We start from the raw sequence: 24,182 nt of genomic DNA on the forward strand, positions 1-24,182 counted from the left end.
TACATCCTTGCAGGTATTGTTCCTCCTGATATACGCCAGGAAGCTGCTATTAAAGCACACAAGTCTGTGCACAGATCCAAGACATCCGCTATATGATATGATCACCAACGCTAAGTTGACTGAAATCACAACAAAGTTTTCTTGCTATCATTAAACCACTAACATTCTCACCCAAACAGACAAGGGTTCAATTATGAGAAACAAGAGTAGAAAACAATCTTGTTACCACTGGTGCAGATCAGCACTGGACGGCATGCTGTTGCCTTAATCAACTCTGCACTGAAGTTGGCTGGTCTAGAGAGGCAACATCATTGGCCACGATTCTTGTGACTGCAGAAGAGAGCCTCAAAATATGAAGCATCACCTGCTATGATAGATGATTGAGCGCAAATGCACTTCCAGTGACCTGGTGAAGTGCAACTTTCTTATGTTTGTGCTCTCTGATTGAAATGAATATGGGAAGGCAATGTTTAAAAGTGTTACTGGTTAGAATGCATCCGATGAAGTGAGCTGTAGCTCATGAAAGCTTATGCTCAAATAAATTGGTTAGTCTCTAAGGTGCCACAAGTACTCCTTTTCTTTTTACGAATACAGACTAACACGGCTGCTACTCTGAAATTGTCTGTTGCAGGACATTGTCTGTCTAGACAAGTAATCTTGTATGACAAGCATTTAGCCTACTTTACCCTGTTCCACTTCCTTTCAAGCAGAGAGTATAACATGACAGACTGTTTTAGTGAGATTACTAGATAAAGATATTGGAGATAACAGAAAATGTAACTTTGTTACAGTAACAAATGGATTACTGTATATGCAAAGCTTGTTTTCTTTTGGCAGCTATGCAGTGGTGGGGGGCAAATTGGCGAGAAAGAGAAGTACCACAGAGAAAGTAGAAGTTTCTCAGATCTGCACAAGAGAGGCAGGTAGGAATATCCATAGCTGTGAAGTAGAAGTGGAATACACTCCTGTACACAGAGGCTTAGAGCAGAGACAGCCTTCCCAACAGGGTTGTCTCCAGGCTTGCAAAGTGTCCCACTGACAGAGTGTTAGGATCTGCTGTGAAGGTGTAATTCTGCCACTGGGGAAGAAGCAGTGTGAGGACACAGGATTAGATTTTGTGCTGCATGCCTCAGAAGAGGCAACACTGAAGGCACAGCCCAGGAAGAATGGGTTATACTGGTAGGTGTCTGTACTCATCTTGGTTGTGTACCCATTGCAAATGCTGGAGATTTTGGTGGTTATTATTGCCCTTGCCATGAGTTGCACTATGATGCATCTGGCAGAATTAGAAAAGATCCTGCTCCATCCAACAAGTTCCATATTATGTATTTGCTTCTGATTACTTAGTTGTGGTTGGTTAAATAGCTGGACATTTGTCTGCTTCATCTTTTGCTGTATGAACATTGTGAAAAAGGGTTAATATTCTGGTGTGGTAAAAAACCTGAATGATTCTAAAAAATGTACCTAAGTCACTCTTATCAAGAAGTATGATTTAATGCTTCCCAATAAAGAATCAAACTGGAGGGGGGAGGAGGGGGAAAGAGCAGTGGCAAAGGGGACTTGACATCACCTTTGTGCTGCCTGGAAGCTGGATTGCTGTGGGAACCGAAACTGCCCAGCATAATTTACAGCAGGCTCCTCATAGCTACCTATGGAAGCCTGGTGGTGCTCAGCACTATTCAGCTACACCCTTTATGTTCCCCTGTCATTTCTGGGCCTACTTCAGTCCTACACTACTCCTGTACTGTGAGAATTCTTTGGGGTTCCTTCAGGGCACCTGTACACAGAGTAGTGTATAGGGGCCAGAATCCACTCCAGAGTGTGTAGTTTGAAGTAGTGCATTTGAAGAGCCTGACATTTGAGTTTACCTATCTCAGTATGGAGGAATTTCTCAACTTTCATGAGCTCCGTCTGAAGGAGAAATAGCCTGGGTATCCAGCAAGGGTTAGCTTATTGTAAGTGATAATACCACCTTGTGTAAAATTGCTCCTATCACAATGGTGTCTTGAACCCAAATAAGATCACTGGTAAAATTTTCAGAAGTGCTTAAATGACTTTGGAGCCTAAGTCCCATTTTCCAAAGTGACTTAGGTGCTTGAGACTCTCTCTTTGAAAGTCACTTAGCTGTTTATGAAAATTTTACCCACAGCTCCATTATACAAAAACACAAAGTAAGAGTTTGTGTAACTCTTTTGTAAACTCACCTACCCAGATGAGTTTACAATCAAATCATTCAAAAAAAGACAGAGGATGGAGAAAAGGAAGTATTATCCCCATTTAATAGATGGGGAAGTCATATGCAGAGTGATCAAGTGACTTGCCCAGTGTCACACAAGAAATCTGTGCCAGAGTTAGGAATTTAACCTCAGTCTAATTTTTTCCTCATCAAATGCTTTAAGCACAAAATCATCCTCCCTTTCATAATTGTGGCGTATGACTAAAATATTGCAAGCTGAGATGAAGGAAATGTATATCATAGAATATCAGGGTTGGAAGGGACCTCAGGAGGTCATCTACTCCAACCCCCTGCTCAAAGCAGGACCAATCCCTAATTTTTGCCCCAGATCCCTAAATGGCCCCCTCAAGGATTGAACTCACAACCCTGGGTTTAGCAGGATAATCTCAAAACACTTGAGCTATCCCTCCCCACAAAAGTAGTAGAAATCTTACAAAACAGACACATTTTGCAGATTGCTAAGTATTTTTCCTCCCTTTTTCCTCTCTCATTATGATGTTACAAAGGTAACTTTTCTTTGGATGCAGACTACATTCATCCATTGAATAAATCTGACAGTCAAAACTAAGCTTACCAGCTGTAGCTTGTGATAGGTACAGTTATTGTGAAATCATATGTCTGAGTTCTAATCAAAAGGGTTGTGGGACCAGAAGTGTCAGAGTGTATTCCCCCCCCCCCACCTTTATTAAAATAAACAAGTTTTAATAGTGTATCTGCAATCTTATGATCCCAGAGATCTTCCAGTCATCTATAAAAGTGCATCATTGTTTTGATTTTACATTTGGTTTTATAGAACATGCACACAAAGTGCCACAATAACAGCGTGATGGAAATGTTAAAGCAGTTTAGATGTGCAACTGGAGATACATCCCAGGAATCCATGTATTAGCAGCTAGGTGAGCAATACGCAGCTCTGCTCAGGTTCTGACACTAGACTGGAGGCCTGATTTGCACGCTATCTGACAGCAGTGGAACTACTTATGTATTTAAAGTCAGATGCATGTTTAAATATCTTGCTGACTCAGGGCTTGATGGGTGAATTTGAAAGTGGTTAATTTGGACTAGAATCCAAACCATATGGATGCTTAGTTAAATGTAGCCAAAGCTGTTTGGTATAAAATGTATAGAACAAAGATTTTGTAACTTCCTGATTCCAGCTGTAGTGGGAATACCACAAGAAAAGAAAAAAGTCTCTGTTGTGGTATTTTGCTACTCTTCATCTTGCCTGAAACCCAAAGGCAAAGAAACCCAAAACACACACAAAAATACATTGCATCAAGAAGTGTACTTGATCTAAAGCGTATCCCATAAAATGCAAAATACATTTAACTAACTGTACAGGCATATCAAGTACATTTTTCTATCTGTAATTCCAGGCCTGTTTGGTCATGATTGGTATTTATTCCTGTACAATGAATAACTGAAGGATATCATTCCTGCCACCATGCTGCACTGGGTTCCCAGAGACATGCCCAACCTCACTACCAGGAGGCTTTATTTTGAAAGAAAAAGAAAAAAAAGGGGTGGGGGGGGACTATATCTGTGTATGGGACTCTAGGGCTAGTAAAGCCTCTGTAAGGCTCCAGCTGAGATGGTGAAGAACTGACTTCCAGGAGACTTTTCCAAGCTTCTTGAAACTCTGGAGGCCCTGGATCAGATTTGTGGTCCCACTCCACCTCTTTTGCTCCAATTTGAATACAGAGGGGGTCAGATTTCATCCCTCTCTCTCCTGTTTGGGATTCCCCAGTGGCTGGCAGTAAGGTGGCATAGCTGGTTCTTGGGTCACCTTCCCTCCTGCCCTTGATGAAAGGGTATGTTTGGGCTGGTGAGGTCTGCTGAGTGGAAGCTTGGTGCAGCAGAGAATCTGGCCCTAGTTCACCCTCAACTCATGCAGGATAGAAATAACTCACATGAAAGTCAATGGGAGTTATATCCTGAGAAGGAACAGGAGGGCTCTTGGTTGGAAGAGCAGAAAAGGCCACCTCAGACAAGGGCAGTTCTCCTAACTTGTGCCTAGGATCTGGTTCAAAGTTCAATGAACTCAAAAGGAGTCCTTCCATTGACTTCAATGGGGCATTGGATCAGAATGTAAGTTGTGTTAATTGCTACTTTTTTGTCCCTTAATGATAACTCTCTCTTTTTAAAAAAAACACACTGTTAGCATAAGGAACTCACTGCCAAAAGATATCATTGATGTGAAGGGCCAGATTGTTAAAGGTATTTAAACCCCCTAAAGATGCAGATTCCACTAGGTGCCTATCTGCATCTTTAGGCACCTGTAAACTTTTTAATATCTGACCTTAAGAGCTCATGATTTAGAAAGGATTGGACATGTAAAAGAGGTAGTCAGCAGCTTTAGAGGATGTGGAGGAATTGGCTCTTCCTTCATACATAGTGGGAATGCCCTATGATAATAGTATTTGAGGAAAACAGACTGAGTTTAAGATGACTAAAAAGCTAAGCTACCAACAGACCCAATGGTGGTTCTGTCAGGTTACAGTCTAAAGGAGGTTATTGACTTGAGGAAGGGGTCATGGGATAGGTACACCTCATTAGGGGGTGTCAGATTGTGGGGGTTGTCAAAATGGCTATTTGGTGTCCCAAGTGGCCTGGATCTAGATGGTGGCCCTGCAGCTCAGGGAAGTATGGCCCAATGGCCAGAGTCAGTAAGGCTGTCCTTTGGTCAGGGCAGTATGGCCTCATGGCCCAAGTCTCTGCAGCAGACCTTCAGCTCAGGATAGTATGGCCTAATAACCAGAGTCAGTGGGGCTGTCCTGCAGTTCAGGGCAGCACAGCCTAATGGCCCAAGTGCATGTAAGGGACAAGTTGGCCCCTCCAGGCATCAGCTGCCCTGGTAGTGGGGCAGGCAGGGTAGGAGGACCCAGGCCCACCCTTCTCCACCAGGTCATGGCCCAGGGCTCTAGGGAACCAGCACTTCTATAATCAGCCTCATTCAGTCATCCAATACTACAGTTTTGTTCCCTTGGCTTACCCTACCCTACCCACTCTCCTTTCTTCCAGTGTTGGTAGTATCACAGCCTCCATTGTCTTTCCTTCGTCAGCCTCAGCAGTCAGCTGGAGGTCTTCTGGAGTCTCAACCCAGATGGCTTCTATGTCCTGGAGCTCTGGCAGTCTCCTGACAGGTGTCTCCAGCACACACATCAGCAGTCACCAATAGCCAGCCCAGACTGAGCTGAGCTACACGCTTTTATACTCTGGTGGTCCCAGTTGGAGCATGCTCAGCAGGGGCAAAGGGGCGTGGTTTGCTCAGCCCACAGAGTATGGTTAACACCTGCTGAATTGGTGTGGAGTAGATACAACCTGTCACAGAAGGACTCACTGGGTATGTCAACACTGCAGTTAAAAACCCACAGCTGGCCAGTGTCAGTTGACTCGGGGTCATGGGGCTCAGACTAAGGGTCTGTTTAATTGCACTGTAGATTTTTGGGCTCAGACCTCAGCCCAAGCCTGAATGACTAGATGGCAATTAAACAGCTCCTTAGCCTGAACCCCAGGAGACCGAGTTATTTGCCACAGGCAAGCCAAGGGTGTCTAATTGCAGCATAAACATACCCACTGATTACACACTTACTACTAGCAGCCTGTGTTCAATAGCTCATTTTTGGAAATGTACAGATTCCCCACAATATAGAGTCATGGAGGAATAAAGTACAGGAAGTCTTTTCAATGACCACCACCACCAGACATTATATCAGGACCCCATCAATTTTATAATGTCTGGTTACTTTTTTGGAACAGAATAAAGAGGTTGACCAGACACAAATGGATCTTTTAAATAAGGTAACAAATATGAGTTATGAATAAGATTTGTTAATACTTGTATTGAAAGTTCACGTATGTTAACAGTGAACACATAAAGGTAAAAAAAAACCCCGAAATACGGATAACTGAAGTGGCATTATTTTCCTGCAGAGTTACCGAAACTAAGCTGGATGTCACAAATGTCAACCAAATAAAGTCACAGGAAATGTGCCTTCTTTATTGAACTCCTGGGAAGCTTATATTCATAACTTTGTTAGACAGTAAAAATCAAGGACTCAGTAAAGACACTGGATTTATGGCTCATTGCAGTCTATAATCCATTAACACTCCTTTGTCGTACAACTGCAGAGATATTAACTGCCCATTTCACCTTCAATGGTCCCTTAGAATGTGTTAACTAATTTAGCTGTGACACAGAGTACCTTTCCCAGACTTGAAGAAGAGCTCTGTGTAAGCTCAAAAGTTTGTCTCTTTCACCAACAGAAGTTGATCCAGTATGAGATATTACCTCACCCACCTTGTCTTTAATTTTTTTTCTGGGGAGTCAACCATGCTTGGCAGTCCTGGGGGAAATCCACATAGTCCTGCTCCCATGGAGCCAGGAGGAGACCATGGGCAGTGTCCTACAAATGCCCTGAATCCCTTGGGACCACTTGCATGCAGAGAGACGTAATTAAAAAGATCTTAACGTGCATATACAATAGCTGCTTTAAAATCTGCTCCTCCAAAAAGCTGAATGTATGCTGACCCATATTAAAATCACTGCATTTGTTATGCACTGTCCCTGCAAGGATTTCAAACTGCTTTTCAAACAGTAAAAAGAAAAGGAGTACTTGTGGCACCTTAGAGACTAACAAATTTATTTGAGCATGGGCTTTCATGAGCTACAGCTCACTTCATCGGATGCATACCGTGGAAACTGCAGTAGACATTATATACACAGAGACCATGAAACAATACCCCCTCCCACCCCACTGTCCTGCTGGTAATAGCTTATCTAAAGTGATCATCAAGTTGGGCCATTTCCACTTGCTTTTTCCTACCCCCCCCCCCCCCAGACGTTCTGGTTAAACTTCGAGAGTGGTCAGTTTGGATGAGCTATTGCCAGCAGGAGAGTGAGTTTATGTGTGTGTGTGTGTGTGTGTGTGTGTTCCCAGGAGTGAGGGGGGGGGTAGAAAGCCTGGATCTGTGCTGGAAATGACCCACCTTGATTACCATGCACATTGTAGGGAGAGTGGTCACTTTGGATGAGCTATTACCAGCAGGAGAGTGAGTTGGTGTGTGTATGGGGGTGGGGGAGTGAGAAAACCTGGATTTGTGCTGGAAATGGCCCACCTTGATTATCATACACATTGTGAAGAGAGTGGTCACTTTGGATGGGCTATTACCAGCAGGAGAGTGAGTTTGTGTGTGTGGGGGGGGGGGAGGGTGAGAAAACCTGGATTTGTGCTGGAAATGGCCCAACTTGATGATCACTTTAGATAAGCTATTACCAGCAGGACAGTGGGGTGGGAGGGGGTATTGTTTCATGGTCTCTGTGTGTATATAATGTCTACTGCAGTTTCCACGGTATGCATCCAATGAAGTGAGCTGTAGCTCACGAAAGCTCATGCTCAAATAAATTGGTTAGTCTCTAAGGTGCCACAAGTACTCCTTTTCTTTTTGCAAAGACAGACTAACATGGCTGTTACTCTGAAACTTTTCAAACAGTGTTAAATAATTAAGTTTCATAACCCATCTGAAGTATGTAGTATTATCCACATGTTATAGATGAGCAAGCAAGGCACAGAGGTTACATTACTCACCCAAAGTTAAAGGGTGGGTAAATGGCAGCACTAGGCATAGTTCCCAGGAGCCTTGTCCCCCAGTCTTCTGATCTACCCACTATTCACACTCCAGCCTTCGGTACAGCATGCCATTTATACGTTACTGTGGAAAACTGATTTTTGTAAGTGCTTTGAGGAGTGAAGTTAGTTAGTGGAGCATTTCTTTAACAACTTCTGCAAAGAAGTGTTCTCTAATACAAGCAGTATCAGAGCAGCACATGATCAGCATATAAACAGAACAGCTTTACCACAGGTAAGAGTGTTTTTTCCCCTTGATTCCTTGGCCTTTGTCACAATCCCCCACACCGCCTTGCAGCTGGGTGCAGTAACGCAGGATTACCATCTCAGTTTCTTCTCTCAGGCTGCTTTAAAAACTCCACCACAAGTTCTCTTGCATCTGAGATTACCTCTGCCCAGGATCAGTTTATTATCCCACATAGTGCAAGTAGTCCTTGAAAGCCCAAGACAGTAAATTTGTCCCGTACATAGTGCACATAGTCTGTAAAATCCCAAAACACAGTCCAAAAACACACTTCACTTCATACCCCTGCTCCAGCATCTTCTGCCATACCCAGGATCTTCTTTGGTCCGTACCTGTTCTTTTACTAAAAGAAGCCACCCTAGACCTTCCAGATAGAGTCCTTCCCAGGCTTCTTTCTGATTTGCAAGCCTCTGCCTAGGAAAGGTCAGCACACTAGCCCCTCTGCTGTTTTCCTTACACTTCTGTTCTCAGCCTTCTCCAGGAATGCTGTGCCTCTAATTCTCTCCAGAGATCTTCACCCCAATCACAACTGTCTTCTTTTCATTTATTTACCCCAGATACCTGCTGTCTTAATCAGGTCAACCTGGGAAACACCTGTGCTGGTACAATCACTCCAGACACATTTCATGGAAAGGGACCAGCAACCCTGTGACAACTATCACAAACTTTAAAACTTATTATTTTACAGTTTCTTTTTTTAACTGAAATGTCACATGACATCTGCAGCACAGGTGTGCCAGGGTTTGCATCAGGTTGCTATTTTTGAATGTAAATAGTTTTATGACCTTCTTTTCACTGGAAATTCAGAAAACAACTCAAGTGGACATTTAAGTGAAAATCTGCAACAGGGCATAAAGGAATCTGCCACTGTCTTAAGTTTACACAGATAATATCATCAAAGAGTAGGACAATGATGCAGAAAGAAAACTTCAGTTTTCCACTTAAAATGGGAATTGAAAGTCTATGCCACCATCAAAGAGGGAAAAAAACTAATGGCACCTACTCTCCAAAGCTTATAATTGCCAATAACTTCACCCACTTAAGATGCTGAAAGGAGATATGAAAATTTAAAAAAATCACTGTGTTGTATAATAGGATCATCCCCCTTCTTTCTTGAGAGCTTTATTCATTAGTGAAATAGTGACAATGTTGACATTTAAGACATTGTTAGCATTCAGAGTTAACCCTGACTTAGTTGCATAGGCGAAGTTCACACCTCTCTGGACTATTGTTTCAGGCAGTCTGCGGTTTCAGACATCACTGTTGTAATAAGTTTACCTTTAATCAGTCTAATTACAGCCATAGGCTGCTCTAACTCATGATAGAGGATGATTCAGCCTCCGGACTGGAGAAGGTGGAAAAGTTATTTAGAACTACCTTTGCCTTCCCTCTCACCACCACCTTAGCTGTGCTGAACATTAGCTTGCGTTAGCTAAGGATCAAGGATTCTATTGATTTCAATGGAAGTTAGGAGCCTAAATAGTTTTGTGACTCTGGGCCCAAGCCTCCATATGACCAGACATAAATTCTTTTGTGCCACTGGAAAAAAAAAATTGTAAAAAAAGGATGATTGAAAGTCATTAGTGTTCATGTAAAATATAGTTTTATTGTTTTCAGCAAATTACTGTCTTTCATGTTTTATTTAGATAATAAATACAATAAATAACATTTTTTTCTCCTTTGTCATTTTTTCCCGCTTTTCTCCTTTTTCACTTGCTGAAAGGTTGTTTTGACGAGTGTTAAGAATTTCTCTATGTTCCCAGTGGAATTTGTGTGACAGTGTCCTTTACAGAACAGGAGCTGTGGTAGAAAAAAAAAAGGCAATTAAACAAACAACAAAAAATGGAAAGAAAAATAAAGTCCCTCCCTCAACATTGTGGTTTTAAGTGCTTAGGATCTGAATAAAGACCTGTGTGATAAGGGGGGTTGGGTTGAGGGTGTGGATGGTGATGGGTTCTGTCACAATGAATCACCTTAATTCTTTCCGCATCTCCCTAAGACCAGGTCTACACTACAGACCTATATAGGTATAGCTACATCGCTCAGGGGTGTGATAAATCCATACCCCTGACCGACGTAGTTTTACCAATCTAATTCCATGTGTAGACAGTGCTGTGTTGACAGGAAAGCTTCTCCCTTCGACATAGCTACTGCCTCTTGGAGAGGTAGATTAATTATGCTGACGGGAGAAGCTCTCCAGTTGGCGCAGTAAAGTCTTCACTAAAGCACTACAGTGGTGAAATGTCACCAGTGCACCAGTGAAACGTCACCACAGTGGTGAAATGTCACTGCGCTGCTGTAGAGCTTTACGTGAAGACAAATCCTAATTCTTCTGGCAGTTTCAGTGATTTGACCATTTCCTTAACTGATATGTCCGAGCCACTATTTTTGTCCTATGGATACCAGTGGATTTTTAAAAATTGTATTTATGCTGCTATATTGACGGTGAGCGTCAGACCAACATCTGGCTCATGACCACAAATCAAGTTCAAATCTTGAAATAATTTCTTTCCCTCAATCAATATCCTATGACAACTATGCTTTCTTCCGGATATCCAGGAAAAGCTATGAGCAGTCTAATTATTTTCACATTAGAACTGTTGGAACTATCGATTTAACCCAACAGAGTTTCCAGTATCCTTTTTTAATGCTGCACGTTACTTTTGGCTAAACTGCCATCGTTACCAGCTGAGAGACAAAACAGGTGCGCTGCTATAAGCGTGCTCGTGTAGCCAGTGTCTCTCTAAAGCTCTGTCTACGCTAGCACTTTTGTCGGTAAAACTTGCGTCGCTCAGGAGTGTGAAAAAAACCCCGCCCCCGACCAACGTGAGTTGCATTGACAGAAGCCCCTGTGTAGACAGCGCTGTGTTGGCAGGAGAGCTTTTCCCACCAACGTAGGCTACCGCCACTCATTGGGGGTGGTTTAATTATGCTGGCAGGAGAGCTCTCTCCCATCGGCATAAAGCAGCTATGTGGGAGATCTTACCGCAGCGCAGCTGCATCAGTACAGTTGTGCAGATGTAAGGTCCCTAGTGTAGACATAGCCTAACATCCAGGGACCAACACAGCTGCAACTACACGGCATACAGCTAAATACCAGATGGAACAGATTGTTGAGCATAAGTAGTTAACACATATTTCAAGGGACCATTCAAGGTGAAAAGTCATAGGGAGGAAAGGAAGGGGGGTGGGTGGAAAGCAGCTGTGGGGGAGCTGTTAATGGGTTGTAGATTGTTCTAATATAATGTTAACTTCACCTTGAATGGTCCCTTCAAATATGTATTAATACTCATGCTAAACTATCTGTTCCATCTTGTATTTAGCTGTGACACTCTGAGTAAGTTTCCCTGACCTGAAGAAGAGCTCTGCGTAAGCTTGAAAGCTTGTCTCTTACCAACAGAAGTTGGTCCAATAAAATATATTACCTCACTCACCTGGTCTCTCTAATATCCTGGGAATGACAGGGCTACTGCATATTGCTACCCGGTGTCATAAATTTCATATTGGCCAGCCTTCTACAGACAGAACAGTTGGCTCATGAATCCTAAGTCCCCAGAAAAGGGGAATTCAGGTGAACTTTTGTTTTTCCCTCTGTATACCCTTCACCTAGTACTAAAAATGCACAGACCTCATTGGGTGCATCTACGCAGCGAGTAGCAGCCCATGGCAGTTGACCCCGGTTGACAGACTCGTGCTCGTGCTAGGGTACTAAAAATATCTGTGTAGACATTTGGGCTCAGGCCAGAGCTTGGGCTCTGAAGCCTGGCCTGGAAAGCTGCACTGAATTGTTTTCAGCGCTCTAGTAATACTGCTCCTGATCATCCAGAAGTTGTCAGTTGAGCTGTCTAAGTGTAAATCAAAACCACAGCAAGTTTATTTTTTTCTTTACACATCAATACTTTAAAAAAGGATTTAAAAATCAAATTGCCAAATCAGCATTGAAATATATGCCCAAATTCTGGCAGGCAGCAGCTCCAGGGGTATCCCCAGAAACATGATTTGTCCTTTTAGGAGCCTGAAAAATCTATATAAAGGTCCATGCACATTGTTGAGTCAGGAGACACATGCTCTGATATGTGGATCATCTCCTGTCACATATCGGTGTCACTCCAGAACACCTTTCTGCACCTTCTGTCAACAAAGGACCATGTAAACTCCTCTCTGTGGTTTTGAAAGGAGCCAAAATAGGAGTTGCCAATTTTCACGCCTCTTTCCCACAGCTGGACACGTCTTAAAGTTGGGCACCTTTGCAAACAGTTTGCTATTGTCTGGCACAACAAATTTAGTCAAACACTTAATTATGAAATATTTAGGTTCAAAATCTCTTATGTAAAAGAAAGAAAATAATAAAAGAAATTTTTACATTGTTGCACTGTTTCTTCTGCAGTAACCAAAGCGATCGATGAACGTGACGAATCTTGTCCCTCACGTTGACACCAACTTGCAGTGTTTCATTCATTCTTTTAAATCCATCCACAAAGCATGACAATTCACAACCAGTCTGGTAAATGAAGAATGCATTATAGAAAACCTAATGCAGGCTGGATTACATTTACTTTAAACTATACTCATCACAAGAAAGGAGAAGTGCTAATTCATTAACATAGTGGAATGTCACAACTGAAGTAATTAAGGTTGCATTATATTGCACACTGACTGAAGAACTTTGGCTAGTTTTTAAAACAGAAAAGCATCCTATCTTTAGTAAGAAACCAGTGCCATATTTCACTTAAGACTTGGATACCTGAAAATTTAAAGATATATGGACTCAAACATAATCCAGGCTAAAATTAATTTTCTCAGCATATCTGGACATTTCAAAAATGTGGAGGCCTGGTGTTGCAGCTTAACCCTCACACCAGGAGTCTTGATCGCTAATCACTTAGCCTCTCTGCCCAGATTTACAAAGGTATTTAGACACCCCAACATTCAGATAGGCATCTGGTAGGATTTTCAAACGCATCTAATAGGGTAGGCACTTAACTGCTATTGAAATTGCAGATAGGAGCCTGTCTACATCTTTAGGTACCTAAATACATTTGTAAATCTGGCCCATAAAGAATTTATAACTGATTATGCACCTGATCCAGCTCCACTGACATTAGAAGAGCTATTTTTGTCATTTATTTCAGAGGAGGCAAGATCAAGCCTTATATGTTTCATTGTTGCTCATATATTAAGAAACTTCTTCACAAACTTTTAAAAATCAAACGAAACCAATTTCAACATGGAAACTGAACACTTTACACAGCTGCAGTATTTAAAGAAAAATCGGGCATATTTACTTACCCAAGAAATAGGGAGACATAAACATGACTGAAAATGAAAAGAATAATCATTACAATTCAGTATTACCAGCCTAGTAAATATTTTGCATACAAATTGCAATTTAATTTTGTAATCAATTTCAAAGGGAGAGTTCAGCCACTTACATCAGTCAGACTACAGTCGCAGGTTTCAAATTTTTCTTCCTAAAATGATAATGAGTGAAAGGTCCACAATTACTATCATTTTATAATTTGCAAATCTCTATTTTTACACAAAATACCAAATAATCACATCACTTACAAGTAGCTCATGCGTATTCCTAATAATCTCATCGACTTTGCAATACCCTTTTGCTTGCACATAGAGCAGGCCACAACAGAAGACTATGTATGACAGCATTCTGGTGTTCAAGTGCAATGCAATCTGATGGTTGACAGAAGAGCAGGCAGACGCGCCTTTAAATTGAGTCTTGCACAAAATTCCCTTTCTAATGGGGAAAAACCCTGCTACTAAACTGATACCAAGTGCCCACTATTTTTCCCTCTAAGTTTGGACTGCATTTGGAAGAATCAAATACGTAACTGAGTCACCTAGTGAAGTGGCTTTTCCTTCATGGTGGGGAAATTCATGAATGCTCCTCTGAAGTGATTAATTTTTATCATTGTTTTGTCAGACCACAGCAGGAAACACAAAGGTTGAAAAAAATCTTCCACAAAAGCATTTTTTTGTTCAGATGCGGATTTTGCCTCTCATTGTATTTCAAATCATGTATCATGAAAGCAAATATACAACAACGTTGCCCAATGCAAAGTGTCTGAGAAGACAGTACAGAGGCACACAGGCTGTGGCTTTTCCCCTCAGTCAAAGAACCTTTCTGTAAGAGGCAAAAAGGCTGCAGGATCTTGTTGACACCAACATGGCAGTAAAAAGGCCCAAGTCCTTTCTACAGGTTCCACAGGTAGAGTTGTATCCACAGTGAACTACAGCTGCAAAGCTTGTGAGTGCTTCCTTTGGGCACTTGAATCTGACCTCAGTTTCATGGGTGCAGAACTTTGACAGGATAGTCCCTTTTCTAGTCTCGGCCTGAGCAGGTAGGAAAAGTTGGATACAAAAACGTGACCAAACAGGGATTAGCCTGCAAATCCAGAACAATAGCAGAAGTTGTGAATCAGGCTGAGCCTAACAGGACCAAGGCTCCTGGGGCATAAAGACCCTTTCTTCAAACTGCACTCATTGGCAGTGCAAGAGTTAGTCCCCATCCCTTTTCCTTTATAGGTTTATATAGGTTTTTGAAGTTTCCCCCCTTCTGTTATGCAACGAGATCTTGAATCCTCCACTGGTCAGTCTGAGCGTACCCTGAGTGGAAATTTTCTGAAGATTGTCTTGAAAAGAAATTATCCACTTCCCATTTCACAGCTACACTTCTTGATTACAATGTAGACTGTCTCTTGAGGAAAGAGCTTTCTGTTTAGGAAGAGCAGTGGGTGTGCCTCTCTCTGTTTCTTTGGACAAAACTGCCCCACGCCAACGTTCAGTGGTGTTGGCCTGAAGTATAAATCCCTTAATAAAATTGGTGTCGTGTAACATTGGCAGGCTACTCAATGTCTCAGAGAGATGAAAAGGCTATTTCACAGGATTTCAAGCAGTAAAGTTGTCTGGGGGCTTTATTCTGGGTAATGTTCACGAGGGAATTGCTGTGGTGACAAACCCTGGCATGAACTATCAGTAACAACCTGGGAATTCTCCCACTGCTTTTCTGTGTTAAGGGAAGGCACATCCACTAGATTTTGCTTACTGGCAGCCAGATTTGGCCTTTTATCAGGGGATACCCTAGGTAATAAGTTTCATGCTTTCTTATGCAGTATTTAGCAGGGTTTGCTAGTAGGTCTACCTCTGTTAGGGATTGCAATATCGTTGCTATCTTCTGTAGATGAGTATCCAAGTCAACATGTTAGATCTCCATGTCATCAAGGTATGCAACATATATTGGTTATGAGGCTGAAGGATTTGATCCATCATTGGGGGAAATTTGCATGCTCCAGGAAAGCCAAATGGCATTGTCCAGAAGAGGAACTATTCACAGAGTGTGGAAAAAGCATGTTTCTCCCTGACTCCAGGGCAACAGGAGTCTGCCAATACCCTTCTGTGGGATCTAGCATAGTGACATAATGCATCTTTCCCAAGCTACCTAAAAATTCATCTTCACAGGACAGAGCGTATAAACTGAATGTGTACCCAGGACACAGAAGCAGGATGTTTCTGTGCATGGAATGGGATTATGTCCATGCCTGGATGGCACAAAGTCAGAACAAAAGAAAATAGCTGTTAAAAATGCAGTATTTTACTCTAGGTCAACGGGACTATAAATGGGTACCATCTGCAGTCCTGGCTGGTAAGCCCTCCTGGTGATTAAACAGCATGCACACTCTACCAGAGTACCCATACCAAGTATCTTTATTATTATTTCGTGCCTTAGGCTCCAGAGACAACACAGCATAGCAGCAGACGGAAAAGGCTTCCTTCCTGCACCCTGACACAGTCTTATTCTACTTGTGTTCTTCTCTGAGCTATCTAGCTGGTGACCTAATTACCTCATTAGCTCATCAGACTCTCTACAGGTGCAAGTGATCCCCACTAACCTTCCAAAACCAAGCAGTCTACCTAACTTCCTACTACTCTAACGACCCATTGCCCTGTTCTAAGTGACCAGGGTGCTGCCTCCGAAAAGGGGCTCTATTTACAGCTGCCAACAGCACCCTCTCACATACCTCTTCCCTTTCTGTGTTTTCTCTAGTTAGCTAGGACCCCCTTTCCACTGGGGCTCAGTTTTCCCCTGCCCATGCTCTGTCTTCCGTGTAGGGGCAACAAACCCTCACCACCTTAGTATGACTTTTTGTGGACCATCTGTGAGGGTCTTCCATTCTCCATCCACAGAATAAACACTGTTTAGGTGTTTTGGCCCACAGGTCATGACACAATGGACATCCTGCAGTCTTTTGCCCGTGATCTATCCCATCCTTTTCAACGCTCACGGGGGCTCTTCCCCAGCCAGCACCTCACAGTCTGATGATCTATGTTTCCCCATAGATGTTAGGGATCTCTCATGCCTCTGGGCCTTCTAACTGGGGTATAGTGGGCTTGGCTTCCACTCTTTCTTTGGGTTGTCCTTCTACAAGGTGACCCTTGCTCCTTCACTCATGTCTCCTCCATTCTGGTGTTCTCCACCTGGGCTCTGCTCTCTCAGCCTTTTAATATCTGTTTAGGTTGTACTCTCTACAGCTTTTCCTCTGCTCTGGAGTTTCCTTCTTGGGCCCCACTTTCTTGGCCTGTTAGTATCTATCTAGGATTTACTTGTATCTCAACTTCTGCCATCCATTGAGGTTCCTTCCACAGGGCCTCCCTTCACCTACTTAAAGGGAATGGGTCCCAACCCTAAGACCATGGGATAAGGAAAAGTTTTCACAACTTCAACACTTTTTCACCTGAACCTCCCCATACCTCTCATGGGACTAAGTTCTTTTCTCCCCTTGTATGCACTCAATGACTAGAGTTTCTCCTTCCCATAACCACTGCTGTTCAACCAACCTGCTCCGCAGGAGCAAGCAGACAAATGCGAGCATAAACTGTTCTAAGATCATGGCATCCATGACTGCTTCCACATCCTGCCTCTTTAACCTCAGCCATTGGTTGGCTCAATCAGTCAACTTCTGCGTAAAGGTTCTAGGCCGTACCCCATTAGTCCACCTGGTGGCCCTAAATATCTGTCTGTACCTTGCAGCTGACAAGCCTGCATGGTCCAATATAGCAGCCTTTAACACACTGTAGTTCTTGGTGTTCTTCTTGCTTAACACCATGTAAGCAGCCTGGGCTTCTCCTGCCAGATAAGGGGCTAACCATAGGGCCCATAACCCTTTATCCCAGACTGGGCCAATAGCTGTTCTCTCAAAAGTCAGTAAGACTGCACTGGTGTCACCCCCAGGGCTCATTGTACAGAGCTGCAGCCCTGCCTCCAACTTCTGTTTCCCACAGCAGGACGTATCAAATTTTGTATGTGCTGCTGTACTGAGTCTCTGTCTTCACAAACTCTTAAAACGCTTGCTGGTGCTCTCCCTGGTGCTTGCCATCCCAGCCGTCTGCTGCAATGCCTGCAGCATCCTCTGCATCTCTTTCTGTTGCTCAGCTAGCCCCCGTATCAGCTCCTCCATCTTTTCCCGGGCTTAACCTGTCCTCATACAGGCCACCTCTCAAACCTTCCTGGCTCTAGCTGACAGGTGTATCACAGACAAGTGCCCATTTGCAAACAGGTTTCCCCTCCAGCCTGGAAACCCTGACTGGTAAGCCCTTCTGGTGACTAAACAGCACACATAGTCTACCAGGGTACCTTCATCAAGAGTCTTTATTATTATTTCTTCCTTAGGCTCCAGGTCTAACACAACATAGCTGCAGATTAAAGGGGCTCCTTCCTGCTCTCTGGATTAGTCTTTTATACTGCTTGCTTTCTTCTTCGAACTGTCCAGCTGGTGACCTAATCACCGCGTTAGCTCACCAGATTCCCACTAACCTTCCAAGCCCAACTTGCTCCTATTCTGACTACCTAGTGCCTGGTGTGTTCTCACTGTGGGCTGGCTCCCAAAAGGGGCTTTATTTATAGCTGCTAACAGTACCATGTCACAGGGACCAAGGCTGAATCGCTAGTCAGTGCTGGGTGTATGGCCAAACTTTAGTCCCACAACATTTGGTAAACCATAAAGAAAGGACACATGCTGCACTTTCGTTGTGGATTCAAAAGTAAAACCAGAAAACATCAGTGAGAATGAAAGGAAATGACCATCAGCATTGTCCTTCAAAGATACCCCAGCAGTAAAGGGTTCTGAAATGTTTTACACAATAAAGGCCCAGTCCTGCTCACAGTGAGGTCAATGGCAAAACTTCCATTTGGTGTCCATGGGTGCACAGCCTAGGTGAAACCGAAAAAGCTTGGTGTTTTCTAAAAAGCTGCGTGGTGGGGAAAATGACCTATTTTACCCTGAGCTTTTTGAGGAATATCTCCATTCATTTGCATAGAGAAAATGTACTCATCACTTCTAAAACTGCATCACACTGGAGGAGTGCATAGAGGATAAAAGAGACTTTCTCTTTTCATTTATGTACTCTCAAGAGAAACTTTATCTACCTAATCTGTAGCATTCAGTCACTCTGACAGCAGGAGGTGGGAGGCTCAGGTTAATCAGCAGGAAAACCTCAGAAATACACTGTGCACTGACAAAGATGGTTTCAAAAATGTTCAAAGAGTAATTACTTCAATTAGATTTTATTCATTGCATCCAACCTTCTTGTGTCAGGAGGGGCACGGTAATGAGACTAGAGGTGAGTAAAAGGAGGAAGATAGAAGAGGATTCTGGAAGGTCTCGCTCCAAAAGGATTTCAGACAATATTTATGGTGTGCATTTCCTTTGTCCTCCTGTGAGAATGGGAGAGAACCATGGAGGATGAGCACTGCGGGTGAGAGAGAAAGAAAAATACACCTCACCGGCCAACTGAGCCACATGACTCCTCCCTTTAAACTGCACTTGTTGGGAGTGCCAGGACTGTCGCTACATCTTTTGTCTCTTTCTCCCCTTCTATTACGCCATGAGATCCTTGTCATGTCTGATTTGCAGATAAATCTGGAGCAACTGCCATAGGTGCTGGAACTCGGGATGCTGCCACACCCCCTGGCTTGAAGTAGTAATAACAACCCAAATACATGGTTTCCGCCTTTTAGCACCCCCACTATAAAAATTTTTCCAGCACCACTGGCAACTACAGTTAATTTACACCTTTATATATATATATATATATATATATATATCAATCAAACGGGGTAGAAGCCCTTTGCTTTGTGTGTATATATATATATATATATATAAATCAAACGGGGTAGAAGCCCTTTGCTTTGTGTGTATATATATATATATATCAAACGGGGTAGAAGCCCTTTGCTTTGTGTGTGAATATATATATATATATATATATATATATCAAACGGGGTAGAAGCCCTTTGCTTTGTGTGTATATATATATATATATAAATCAAACGGGGTAGAAGCCCTTTGCTTTGTATATCATGTCTTCATCTATTTTGTTCCCTTGGCCTTTCTTTAAATAAAACATGCCAAAATATATTGAGGTATTAGAAATTTGTGGATTTCAACACAGAAAAGGAAAGTGAATTCAAAGTAAATTCAGCATTCAAGGCGCTGTGCTTATCCTGGCTTCTGTCTCTCACACGGCACCACCATTGTTTCCAGGATATCCCAAAATACAGAAGTAGCAGCAACATTATAAGTTACTTTTGTTTACACAATGGCATTTCTGGCAAACGCCATCATTAGCTAGCAGAGTGCAATGACAGGCAGGTTACAGACCTAGGTTCAATTTAGAGAGTAAGATTGGGATTTTTCAAAAGAACCCAAGAGAGTTAGGCATGCAAATCCTATTGAAATTCAGTGGGGACTGGGCACCTAACTCCCTTAGGCATCGTTGAAAATTCCAGCCCAAAGGTCTTTGATGTTCTGGCTTTATGTATCAACCCTACGCGATATATTTTTATGATGATGCACAGTAATATATGAATGTGTGCCACCATTAATATAGAGAATTTGTATGCCTAACATATCATGGGAAGTGAGCTTTTAGGCTTTGGATTGTGGATAATCAGGATAAGCGTCCGGACTTTTGAGTGCTTATCATTAAAGATAACCCATCACCAGGCTTCTAAGAATATTCTCATAATTCTTTCCCTGTTCAGTAGAAAGATTCCCTACAGATGGAAAACACCAAAATGACATGCTGTCTTGTTTTAAGTATCAAGAAAGTTTACGGTATACACTTATCAAGATGTTGCAGAGAGCATGCAATTTGCTAACCACAAATGGGACATGATAGTGTTGAATAGTTTACTTTTTCCGGAGATAAAGCTGCTTTGAACTTTTTTTCATTTAGCTGACGCCAACTCATGTGCCACCACCTTGCTGCAACTGTACGAATAAAAGCAACGAGCTACACAATGTTTCTCCACCAAAGTGTGACTCATACAGAACGAATGCTGAGATTGGCTGGGACTCAAAGTGACAAAAGCAAGAGGAGCCCAAGTAAAACTCCCACTCTGCCTTTATTTCTAGACAATGAAGTGAGAGCTTACTATGAAGAGCATCTCCAGTTCTAATCAGTCATGTCATGGTCACTGGAGAGATCCTTAGAACTGAAATAGTCTCTGTGGGTTTGGAGCCCGGAAGTCAATTACTAATGATTGTCAAATCGTTAGATATTATGAAGAAATAAATAACCATAGTACTTGAATTGGTCAGAAAAAAGAAGTGTGGGGTTTTATTCAGCAGAAAAGTTTGCCTTTTCATTGAAAAACTGACCTTCTCCAGGTTTCAGAGTAGCAGCCGTGTTAGTCTGTATTCACAAAAAGGAGTACTTGTGGCACCATAGCGACTAACCAATTTATTTGAGCGTAAGCTTTTGTGATGCTTATGCTCAAATAAATTGGTTAGTCTCTATGGTGCCACAAGTACTCCTTTTCTTTTTGACCTTCTCCAAATTTCTAAGTTCTGACAAAATTCAAAACATGTTCAAGGAAAACAGGGTGCTGAAGCCTGTTCTTTTCACAGGTGGGAGGGAGGAGGCAAATTCTGTTTTCCTTGAGAACAAACTGGTGAGGACACCATCGCATTTCCAGTTCCCAAAATACATTCAGATCTAAGTCATCCAGGTCTCACTTAACAGCACAGTAGAGGCCAGTGCAGTGACAGACCCTGAGGACAAGCAACATTGCAGGTGATCCTTTCTGCCCGTACAGCAGTCACAAGTCTGGTAACACTTGAGGCATTGCAAAGTATGAAGCCCTTGGAGCAATTAGCTGGGTATTTTGTTGCAAGAGTATCTCACTCCCAACAGACTCTAGAAGCAGGGGAAAGCAGGAGTCACCAAACCTCACATTTTTTCTTATCTTTTAAGGTTTTCCTTTTATCATTTTTACTGCCAGCATCTGCTGTCACAGGAAGGAGTCCCGTGGTGGTGGAACCTGCTGTTCTCATGCCTGAACCTAGAGCCCAGATCACTCTAGTGATTAAACAGGATTAAACAGCTTTCATTTAGGAAGCTCACGTTCATCAGGCCCAGTTCTTACACTAATTTTGGCCCCTGTCATTAGAAATCTCTTTGTTGTCTTCAGAACCAGGATGTTGTGGTCCAGCTAGTTGTCCATGCATGGCCTTTTTCTCTATAACTCAAGAGCCTGTGTATATTATCTCTAGGAATTTGATGATCTATACTGAAGCCTTAATACCCCACCTGTACTGCAGGGTTTTGCTTTATTTTTTGGCTTAAAGAGTAAATTACATGTAAAAACCATTGAGTTGTTATTAAAAAAGACATTCCCATTCTGCAGGACATGTGGATCTTAATAAGTCTTTTGCTCCTCTAACTTTTGATTCTAGAGCTTTGTTAGCATATATAATTTCTGAAGAATTTCTTTGAAAATTGCAGTAATTGATACAATTTTCTCTAAGACTTGGATCCAGCATCCACTGAACACAATGGCAAAACTCCCGTTGTCTTAAAATGTACATATAACACATTTATTTAATTTGTATTCTGGGGAGATGGGGTATGTGCATGCTTGTCCTGTATAATTTTAACAATTAAGGTTTTTTTCCCACTTCTTACTCTGGAGTTCATTATTTTTTCCTGGAATGCACTTCTATTTTTCCTTTATGGTTACAAAAAGTCATTTGATGTTCTTAGCTCAAATCAGTGATACGTTAGAGATGATAAATCTCTCACGAAGCAGAGTGCTGTTTGCTACGAAACACCCTGTCTGAATATTGAAAGAAATTGGGGAGACGACATTTTACTCAGAGTTGTAGGAAAAAAAAACCCATATCTTAATTTCTGACAGATAGATTATAGTCTGTGGTTTACAAGCAAAGTATAAAGATGTCATGGGAGAGAAGATCAAATATGAGACACATGGTAAATTAATTTTATCACACGGAATATTGGTTTATGTGGTGGTCTTGAAGATGCTAGAGATAAGAATGTAAATGGCATCATACTATAGTATCCATTGTTGAAGCTATTTCATTTTGGTTACATAATTTGAAGACAATGGGCCAGATTTTGGTCTTTACTATCGTATTTTTATACTGCTCTCTTGGAACAAAAGGGCCATCCAGCTGGCCTACATGAACAGCTGGGGATTCTTTAGATGTGGAAGAATCCCTGGCTGGTGCAGCGCCATCATAACTATGATTTTAACAGGATCTGTAAAAATCAGTAGGAGCCAAATTCAAAGGTGTGTAAGAAGGGAGTAAGTAGTGGGTAGGAGACAAAGTGAGTTTCCATAAGTGAATATCAGTAAGGAAATCTCAACGATTCTAAGTTGACATATGTAGTATGGCTATAAGAAAATGGAAATTACACTACATTAGATTGTGTCTAAACTCCCCTTTGATTTGGCCCGGTGCTTGGTCTGGCCCTACTGGACCAGCAGTAGCAGTTATCCCAGAAATACTGACCTTAGGTCAGTCCGGAGTACTGCCTTAGTCCTGTGGTGCACTTGGTAACAGAAAGAGATGTAGGTGCAGTGGGGAAGACATCCTATTGGCTAGCAAACAGGACAGTGCAGGACCCCAACAACTCAACAGGAATGGACTACTTTATGAGACTGTTTCAGAGGACTTTGGTTTAACAAAAGTTGAAATCCATTCCTAAGAGTGATTTTTTACTTCAAGTCCCAAGTGATGACTCGAGGTGAACTTTGGGGGCTAGTCTCCACTGCAGTCAATGGGAGTAGTACCAGTGACTTCCCTGGGAAAGGGATCAAGTCCATAGGTCCTGGATGTATCCAGCTACCGCATGGGAGTGCAAGGAGGGGCTGGGAGTTCATGAATCCCTCTCATGCTGTTGCATCCCTGCTCAACAGCTGGGGCCTGCTCCCCATGTGTACCAGCGAACTCCGTGAGGCATTATTTGTCCCAGCCACAGTAACTTTTTAAAAGACGGAGCCTTTAAATTAAATTTCCAGGTCATTAGGGAGCAATTTGGCCTTGCTCCTAGGATCTGTCGGAGATCAGGTCCTTAGTTCAAAAACACACTAAAACAAAGGATTTTTTCTCATTTTAAACAGAGGGGGGGAAACAGCAGCCTACGAAATTGAGCATCCTCAAGCCTCTGCATAAGAACTTCAAAAAGATCTTGTGAATGCTGATCTGCAAGTAGAGTTATAACTACCCGATGCCTCACCCATATCCTACCTTGCAGCCAGAAAAGCCTAACATGGTCAGGAGAAGATAGAAAAACAAGTATCTGGGAGATGTTATCATCCAGAGAAATTGCCAGTCGTAACGTCAAATACTGTAACTGGACTCATTTAAAAAGTGAGAACATTTCAGTCATGCGTTTTCTCTACCTCAGTCAACTACAACAACAATAGTAATATCTGAACCATTTTAAAAAAAACCAACTCACAACACGTTTTAAGCCCTTCATTCTTTATTACTTTGAAGACAGGTTTTAAACCTTTTCAGAGTCAGTCTCCATAGACTTGAAGGCCAGCAGGTACCATTATGATTATCTAGTCTGATCTCCATAACCAAGCCGTGGAACTTCACTCCCTAATTTCGGCCTCAAGCCCACCGCAGAACTGATGCATTGGCTGAGACTCAAAGCCAGACCTCCTGCATGGCCGACAAGAATTCTGTCACTGAACCACCAACGCTGCAAAAAGCCTGAGCAGCAAATCTGCGTGAAAGTGTCA

At 42.4% G+C, this 24,182-nt stretch overlaps 1 protein-coding gene across 3 annotated transcripts in view; it reads right to left on the reverse strand.

Annotated features, from left to right (window-relative positions):
* Positions 1 to 9,745: 9,745 nt before the first annotated feature.
* Positions 9,746 to 24,182, reverse strand: part of SLC25A48 (solute carrier family 25 member 48) — a 48,859-nt gene continuing 34,422 nt past the window's right edge. Inside the window, exons 8-11 of one of the 3 annotated variants that reach the window (XR_014712588.1) lie at positions 13,540 to 13,578; positions 13,397 to 13,423; positions 12,471 to 12,608; positions 9,746 to 9,907 (exon numbers count right to left, since the gene is read on the reverse strand). The gene's annotated coding sequence lies outside the window, so the exon portion shown is untranslated. Of the gene's footprint in view, positions 9,908 to 12,470; positions 12,609 to 13,396; positions 13,424 to 13,539; positions 13,579 to 18,755; positions 18,837 to 24,182 lie in introns of those variants that run through there. The other 2 variants (XR_014712589.1, XM_084635897.1) reach the window with 2 other exon arrangements.

The sequence above is a fragment of the Lepidochelys olivacea genome (genome assembly GCF_965140295.1).
Source record: "Lepidochelys olivacea isolate rLepOli2 genome assembly, chromosome: 8".
Taxonomy (NCBI): domain Eukaryota; kingdom Metazoa; phylum Chordata; order Testudines; family Cheloniidae; genus Lepidochelys; species Lepidochelys olivacea.